Raw genomic sequence first — 8,408 nt, forward strand, 5'->3', positions numbered from 1 at the left:
GCCAGGCTGGGAATACAACCTGTTCACAGATGAGTTCATACAGAAGAGATTCAAAATAAATACCCAGTGATTTTTTAGGGGGGAGTGGGAGAGGCAGGAGGAATTTGCTAACAACTAGAGGAGTCAAGAAAGACTTCTTTAAGGGTATGGCACTTGGACTGATCCTCGAAGGGAGCTATGGATTCCCAGAGGCAGAGGCAGGGAGGGAGAATGTTTCAGGCATATGCAAAGGTACAGAGAGGCAAGAGATGGAATGCTGTGTACAGGGAAGTGAGCAATCAGCCTGAAAATGTAGGTCAGAGTCAGATTGGGAAGAGTTTTAAATACTAAACAGGTGAATTAGAGTTGGATCCTGCAGGCAATGGGGAGCCAGGGAAGCTTTGGCTCCACATTAGAACCTGTGCTTTAGGAATATTAATCTGGCTGCTATGTAGAAGATGGGGATGTGAGAGGAGACTGACCCAGGGAGGTCAGTGAGGAGGCCCATGCTATAGTCCTGGCAGCTGCAGTCTCTTAGGGAAGCCAGAATCCACCTCCTGATCACACAGGAAAACCAGCTGAGCTGCCCCAACCTAGGTGATTTCACCAGTCCTGGAATGAGGCCCAGTGACTCAAGCTTGGCAATGTCGTTGGGCTACCCTTTGCCGGCCCCACCTGTGTCCAAGGCAGAGGTGGCCTGGTGGAGAAGAAACAGTACCGGTCTGGAAAGCAGGGGGCTTCAGGTCTCTCACTGTGGGACCTGGAGATGGGGAGAAGGGAAGTCCTGGGTGGGTAGTCTGTGTGAAATGAATGCCCACTGTGAACACGAGTCCAAAAGCTGAGCTGCAAAGGAGTGGGTTAATGTACTCAATTAGCCTGACCCACTCCATATTCACTAGCATAGAGAATAAGAGCTTTCATTTCAAGGCAGAATGAATAATGAGAAGAGGCTAGTGGTCAGGGGAAGAGAGACCCGGATTTGGGACCCAAGGAGATGGATTCAAATCCCAACTCTGCTACCCATAACCTGGGTAATATCCCTTCTCCAGGCCTCAGTTTCCTCTTCTGTTAAAATATGGAGCCCTAAGCTTCTGTGTTCTGAGGGCCCTCCCAGCTCTGACATTCTGGGTTCTAAGGGCCCTCCCAGCTCTGACTTTCTATGCTCTAAGGCTTTTCCAGCTCTGACATTCTATGCTTTAAGGCCCCTCTCAGCTCTAACTCCTAAGATTTCTATGAGGTGAGTATGTCTCCTAGGTTCCAGTTTTAATCATCTCCATGCTTAATTTTCTCAGGCCTCTGACTCCCCCTCCAGGTGCCTAATTGTAGAATGTCCAATGGCTCTGTTCAAATCACCATATTATTTTGGAGATTTCTGGTGGGTTGTGGGCAAGCAGGAGGTCATGCGGTATGGGACAGAAGACACTTTTTTTTTTATCAGAAAACTAGGACCAGAGTTCAAATCCCAGATTTTCTACCTATGTGGCCTTGGGCAAGTTACATAACCTTTGTTTTTATTTTGAAATCAGACTAGATAACCTCAAAGATCCCTCCCAGTTCTAAAGTTTATGATCCTAGGAGTGGGTGGGGATGGCCCAGGGATCATTTTAATTTCATAGGTCTTCCTGAAAGGGATACAGCTGTCTCCCCTCCCACCCCACATCCTATTTAGGTAATAATAGCACCAAAGAGGAGAGAAAGGATGAGTGGAAACCTGGGAGAGCATCTTCTTATACTTGAGAAAGTTAATCTTTGAGTGTTTCTTCATTTACGAAATGGTAGAGTTGTATTTAATGGTCTCAAAGATATCCTGCAACTCGATTAATATACTATGAAATTCTATAATCTACGATTTTATGTGAAGAATGGAAAGTTACAGTTGCCTGCTATTGACAGTAGATGGCAGACAAATGCTTAAATTTTACTTCTTCTTAGTCTAGAAATATATATTTCAAAAGTTGTTCGCTGTTTTCCATGATCTCAAATACTTTCTGATCCAGTAATCACCAGTAATCTTCCAGTAATGCTATTTGACTGCAAATCATGAAACACCACAATCTCTAAGGGGGACATGGAAGAAAAAGAAATATGAAGGGGACACATTGGTTGTAGCTTATCACCAGTGATCTCGTATGGGGGAGGAGAGAAAGGAAACACGCATTCATCGAGCTCCTACTATGTGCCAGACACTGCGCAAAGGAATTTACAAATATTATCTCATTTTATCATCACGACAATCCTGGGAGGTAGCTGCTATTATTATCCCCATTTTACAGCTGAGGAAACTGAGGCAGACAGATGCGAAGTAACCTACCCAGGGTCACGTAGTAAATGCCACAAAGTAGCATAAGAGATATCACTCAAAGGTTACTATTGGAAAAGGAGGGGGTCCAGTCATGTAATAAGTGCAAAAGATAACAGATGGACAGCAGTATGTTGTTCTATTGCCCATGAAATATTCATAAATAAACCCATGAAACAGGGTTATAAATCCCCATGACTGCCAAAGTGACATTCCTAAAACACAAGTCTCACCATGCTATTTGCTGTTGAAATAGTAACACTGACTCCCAATTGCCTCTTACTTCTAGGATCTAATCCAATTTCATCTCTGGCATTTAAGGTCTTTTTCTTTTAAATAACTTTGTTGTTTATTTATTTTCAACATTTAAAAAAAATTTGAGTTCCAAATTCTCTCCTCTCCATCCATTGAGAAGGCATGCAATGTGATATCAACTGTACATGTGAAATCATGCAACACATATTTCCATATTAGCTATGTTGCTAACAAAAAAAAAAAAAAAAGGAAGAAAGTGAAAAAAAAATGCTTCAATCTATCAGTTTTCTGCCTGGAGGGGGATAACATTTTTCATTATTAGTTCTTTGGAGTTCTGGTAGGTCATTGCATTGATAAGAGTTACTAAGTCTTTCACAGTTGATTATTGTTACTATGTTGCTGTTACTATGTATAATGCTCTCCTGGTTCTGCTCATTTCACTTTGCATCAGTTCATATTAATTTCTCCAGGTTTTTCTGAAACCATCCTGCTCCTCATTTCTTATAGTACAATAATATTCCATCACAATAACAACTTGTTCAGTCATTCCCCAAATGATGGGCATCTCCTCAGTTTCCAATTTGGTGCCACCACCAAAAGAGCTATCATTTGAAGGTCTGGACAGAGACAGGCAAGCAGGACAGCTTTGTTACTACAGTGTTAAATTAAATGCAGAACTAAAAAGCAAAATTACCTAAAAGAAGTCCAAACTGTTAAATTCTCTTCCCTGTTTTACTTTATATAATGAAATGCTTATGTTTGCTGGTATTTGTTAAATGAATGATAAAAAACAGAGAAGTTAAAAAAAATAAATAAAGCTGTTCACAGTCTGGCTTCCATTGGCCTTTCCAGACATTCCAGACCTGTTACTTCCCTTCACACACTGTCAAGGACAGCTGAACTTGCCTACTTGTACCACAGCAATATCCATTCTCCATATCTTTGTACAGGGTGTCCCCTATGCCTGGAATGCACTCCCTCCCCGCCTCTACCTTTTAGAATCCAATCCCTCTCTTCCCTCAAAATTCAACTACTCTGCTCCACCTAGTGCCAACCCTACCAAAACTATCTTTTGTCTTTGTTTTACATATACTTATATATGCACACGCAGTCTGACCCTAGAGAAAGCAATCTCCTTGAAAACAATGGCTATTTCATTTTTGTCTTTTTATCCCTAGCAGCATGATCCAGTGGACAAAGGGCCACCCTCCAAGTTAGGGAGTTAGAAAAACCTAGTTTCAACTCTGACTCAACTCTGACACATACTGGCTCTGTGACCCCAGGCAAGTCACCTAATGTCTCTGTGACCCAAGAAGCTTCCTAGGTCTCTGAATGGCAGAGAAGTGTATCCTACAATCCCACACTGGTAGATGAAGCCCTTCACTGAAAGTTCTCTATACCTGAAGTTACAGGTCCAGTTTTTAAAAAAATGCCTGGTCCATAGTAGGTGTTTAATAAATATTTGTTGAATGGTTGGTTGAGAAATTTATAGCTGGAAGGGACCTTGGAGATCATAGTCAAACCCTCATTTTGCAGATGAGAAAGCTGAGATCTAGGGAGGTTAGGTCACTTGCCCAAGGTCCTACACATAGTAAGTGATAATCAATAAATCGAACATTTTTTTTCTTTTCTTTTCTTTTTTTTTTTGGAGAGGCAATTGGGGTTAAGTGACTTGCTCAGAGTCATACAGCTAGTAAGTGTTATATGTCTGAGTCTGGATATGAACTCAGGTCGTCCTGATTCCAGGGCCAGTGTTCTATCCACTGCACCACCTAGCTGCCTCTAATGAACATTTTTAAAGCAGCTGCTATGTGCCAGGCCATGTGCTAAGTACTGGAGATTCAAAGAAATGGTAAATGACAGTCCCTATCCTACAGGAGCTCATAGTCTGATGGGGATGATAACATGCAAACAACTAGGTAAAAACAAGAAATAGAATAATTTGGAGGTAATCATCAGAGGGAAGGCACTAAGGGTGGTAGGGCACGAAGTTGAAACTAGTTCCTCGGATTCTGAGGTCATCACACTTTCTACGGAAACATGCTGGAAAAAGAAAAAGGAAGACCTCTAGCAGGTTAGGTGGATCTCTGGGAGGATATCAAAGGAGCCCCACAAGAAGAGCCCACGTGTATTGGGAGATGGAGATCTGCACCACTGGAGGGAATGCCCACCTCTATGAGATCACCCATCCGTAACCAAGGAAGCATAGAATAGATAAGTCACTCAATGGCTCTCATGATCTTCTCCCTGAGCAGGCTAGCCCTAAATGTAAATGAGAGCTCTTCACCCGGTATGCCCCTCTGGACAAGTCACAGAGGAGTTTAAATGAGATAGTAAATAGTTTTACTTGGTAAGAAAGTATAGCTCAACAAAACATACCCGCTTTATGTCCTTAATTGGGTTAGCAAAAGCCCAAGGTAAGCAAAATGCTGTTCTGGGGGCAGTTAGCTCAAGAGGAACAACAAGATATTTAAGGAGAAGCTTCATAGTTTTATGGGGCTGTTTGGTTATAATGTATTAATCATAAAACTGGCTGACATTTTATGGGATGCTTTTAAGGTTTACAAAGTACACTATGTACATTACCTCATTAGACCCTCCCAGCCTGTGGGGTAATTGCTATAGGTATTATTAACCCTATTTTACAGATGAGGAGACTGAGGCTGAGAGCAATTAAGTCAGTTGTCCAGCTAGTAAATAGGATCACAGGACCTTGGGATAGGAGATCTAGAGTTGGAAAAGAAGATAGACATCATCTAGTCCCTAACTCTCTCATTTTACAGATGAGGACTCTGAGGCAGAGGGAAAGGTTAAGTGGTTTGTCTGAGGTCACCCCGGCCGTTCTAGTGGCAGAGCAGGGATTAAAGTTCTGTCTGAGGCAGAATTTTAGAGGCAGAAACCTCAGGCTCCTTGACTCCAAGGCCAGCATCCAGCTCACTATGTACAATGTTCTGTAGACTATATCTGCAGTTACAGCGACATAGAAAATCAGTATGGTGTAGTGGAAGGAACACTGGCCCAGTGACCAGTGCTGAGTCCACAGTCCTGCCCAACTTACTATCCATGTGACCTCACAGGCTAGCTACTTCACCCATCTGAGTCTCAGTTTTCTCATCTATAAAGTGGGGATAATAATACCATGTGTTTCCCAGGCCTGTTGCGAAGATGGAATCTAAGAGGAGTCAGACTAATTCAGCTTGGCTCCAGAAAGCAGAACCAGGAACAACCTGTGGAAGCATTTGAAAGACAGATCAGCTCCAAGTAAGGAAAACTGCCCCACAGGTACCTACCAGTATCTGTAAAATGGACCCATCTTCCTGAGGAAGTAGGGGTCACCCCCTCACTTGAAGGCTAAAGTTGCATCAGCATTTATTAGGAGATTGAAGTCAAGAAGGTGTGAGTTCACAGCCTACCTCAGTCACTTACCTAGCTGTGGGACCTTGGGCAAGTCACACTGAAACACTGGCAGCCTCAGTATTCTCATCTATTAAATGGGGATAACAAACACACTTCTCCGGGTTGTCATGAGGATTAAATGAGATAACCTGTTGAGAGTAGTTGATGTTAGAGGGGTTGTGGGAAGATATGCACACTGGTGCATTGTTGATGGAGCTGTGAATCAGTACAATTATTTTGAGAAGTAATTTGCAATTATGCAAATAAATTGACTAAAATGTTCATGCCCTTTGACCTAGAGATTTCAGTACTAGGCTTATACCTCAAGGAGGTCACTGACAAGAAGAAAGTCCCTATATACACTAGAATATTTGTAGCAGCACTTTTTGTGGAAGCAAAGAATTGCAAAGAAATTAAATGCCTATCAGTTGGGAAATGGCTAAATAAATTGTGGTACATGAATGTAATGTGCCATAAGAAATGAAGTATGTAATGAATAAATATAGAGAAACATGGCAAGATCTACGTGAACTGATGCAGAGTGAAGTTAACAGAGCCAAGAAACTGATATAAACAATGGTCACAACAATGTCAATGGAAAGAAAAATCGAAAGTGAATTTTACAAAATTAGGAAGAACAAGCAGAGCTCCTAAGAAGACACCTCCCTCTCCATCTCTTTGCAGGGCTGCAGATGTGGTACATTTCATACATTTTAAGACATTTTTTGATATATTGATTGGTTTTACAGATTTTTCTGTCTCTTCTCTTTCTTTAAAAATTTAAAAATTACTATTTGTTATATGGGATGGCTCTCTGGTAGGAGGAAATGGAAGAAAATTGGGAGAAATTCTGATGATGTGAAACACAAGAGATATCAATAAACTTTATTTTAAACAGGAAACAACATCAATAAAACATTTTAAAACGTACAAAAGCCAGCAAAAGAAAGTTCAGACATGACGGAGACCACGCAACTGCTATGTGGCAGAGGCAGGATTTGAAATGGGGTCTTCCAGCCATCACTCTTTCTACTCTGCTGTTATTTCTAGTGTCATAAGCAGTGACTAAACGGGAAGTGTGCAATAAACTGACCGAGTGCACCAGCACCTTACCGAGTATGGGGTGTAATAGCGCTGGCCCGGAGCCTGTCTGGGGTGCCATTATCTCCATAGGCTTCCCTAAGATGTTGGGTGCCCTCTTCTGGTACGATTGCGCTTGAGGTAGGGACTGTGCCCAGTTTGGCAGCACCTGTGGTCCTTTCCCACCGTCCCTCACTACCCTTTTTACCCCCTCTCCCGCCCCATCCTATTCTTCTTCTGGGACTGAGTTTTGTTTCCTTCCCCATTCCCACCATCAACCACCAACTGAATTTGCCCGAAGGGAAGTTTCAGCCACTTAAGGCTCGGCTGAGCAGGAATTAACCTTCCCATAGTCTCTTCACCCTCTGCAGAAGAATAAGGATCCCCAGTCTCCACTTCCTTCTCCTTCCGCTCCTCCCACCCCGCCCATGTTGTTTTTCTAATTTTAACAATGGCTTTGCATTGAGGCATCTACACTCTCTCATCTGGCTCCTCTTGTAGCTGTACCAGATTTCTCTTCCTGCCCCAGAAACCTGATTATCCTGCAAGATCCCATCAGCCCCGGTACTCACATTTCATCGGGACTCTCTGCCCTGGGACCCCTCCGATGGAAGGGCAGCATGGAGAGCTGCCCCCAAAACCCCGTTTAAGGAAGATGCCCAAGCCAGGCGACGCTTCATGTTTTGCCCAGCTGCACTCGTTTGGGCTCCATCGTGCCCCGCACAGGATACTCCACCCAGCACCCCCCCCACTTTTCACTTTCCTTGTGTGTTGTCTTCTGCAACTAGATTGTTAGCTCCTTGAGGGCACGGATTGTCTTTCTTTTTTTGTATTTGCATCCCAAGCTCTTAGCACAGTGCCTGGAACATAGTAGGTGCTTAATAAATGTTTATTGACTGATGGAAGCAATTTGCCAGAGTTAGTAGCACTGCTGGGGGGAAAACTGTTTTCCTTTCTTCCATTTAATATAGTTTTCTTTAAGGTCCATGCCCTTTCCTCAGTCATTTCTTTTTTTTTTTTTTTTTTTTTTTGATTTTTAGGCAATTGGAGTTCAGTGACTCGCCCAGGGTCTCACAGCTAGTGTCAAGTGTTTGGTCTGAGGCTGGATTTGAACTCAGGTCCTCCTGACTTCAGGGTGGTGCTCTATCCACTGCGCCACCTAACTGCCCCAAGCAATTTGCCACATTTCTTTTAATCCAATCTAAGACCAAATTAACGTTTTCGGCAGTCACATCACACTGTTGTTGACTGATCCTGAGGGCCTCATCATCTAAAAGCTTCAGGTCTTTTTCATGTGATGTGCCTTTAAGCCCCGTCTTCCCAGTTCGGTGCTTGCACAGCTGGGTTGGTTGGTTGTTTTTTAAACCAAGTTCAATAATTCTCATTCCACTTATCCCTG

The sequence above is a fragment of the Vombatus ursinus genome, unplaced genomic scaffold, assembly GCF_900497805.2.
Source record: "Vombatus ursinus unplaced genomic scaffold, bare-nosed wombat genome assembly UNPS02014773.1, whole genome shotgun sequence".
Taxonomy (NCBI): Eukaryota; Metazoa; Chordata; class Mammalia; order Diprotodontia; family Vombatidae; genus Vombatus; species Vombatus ursinus.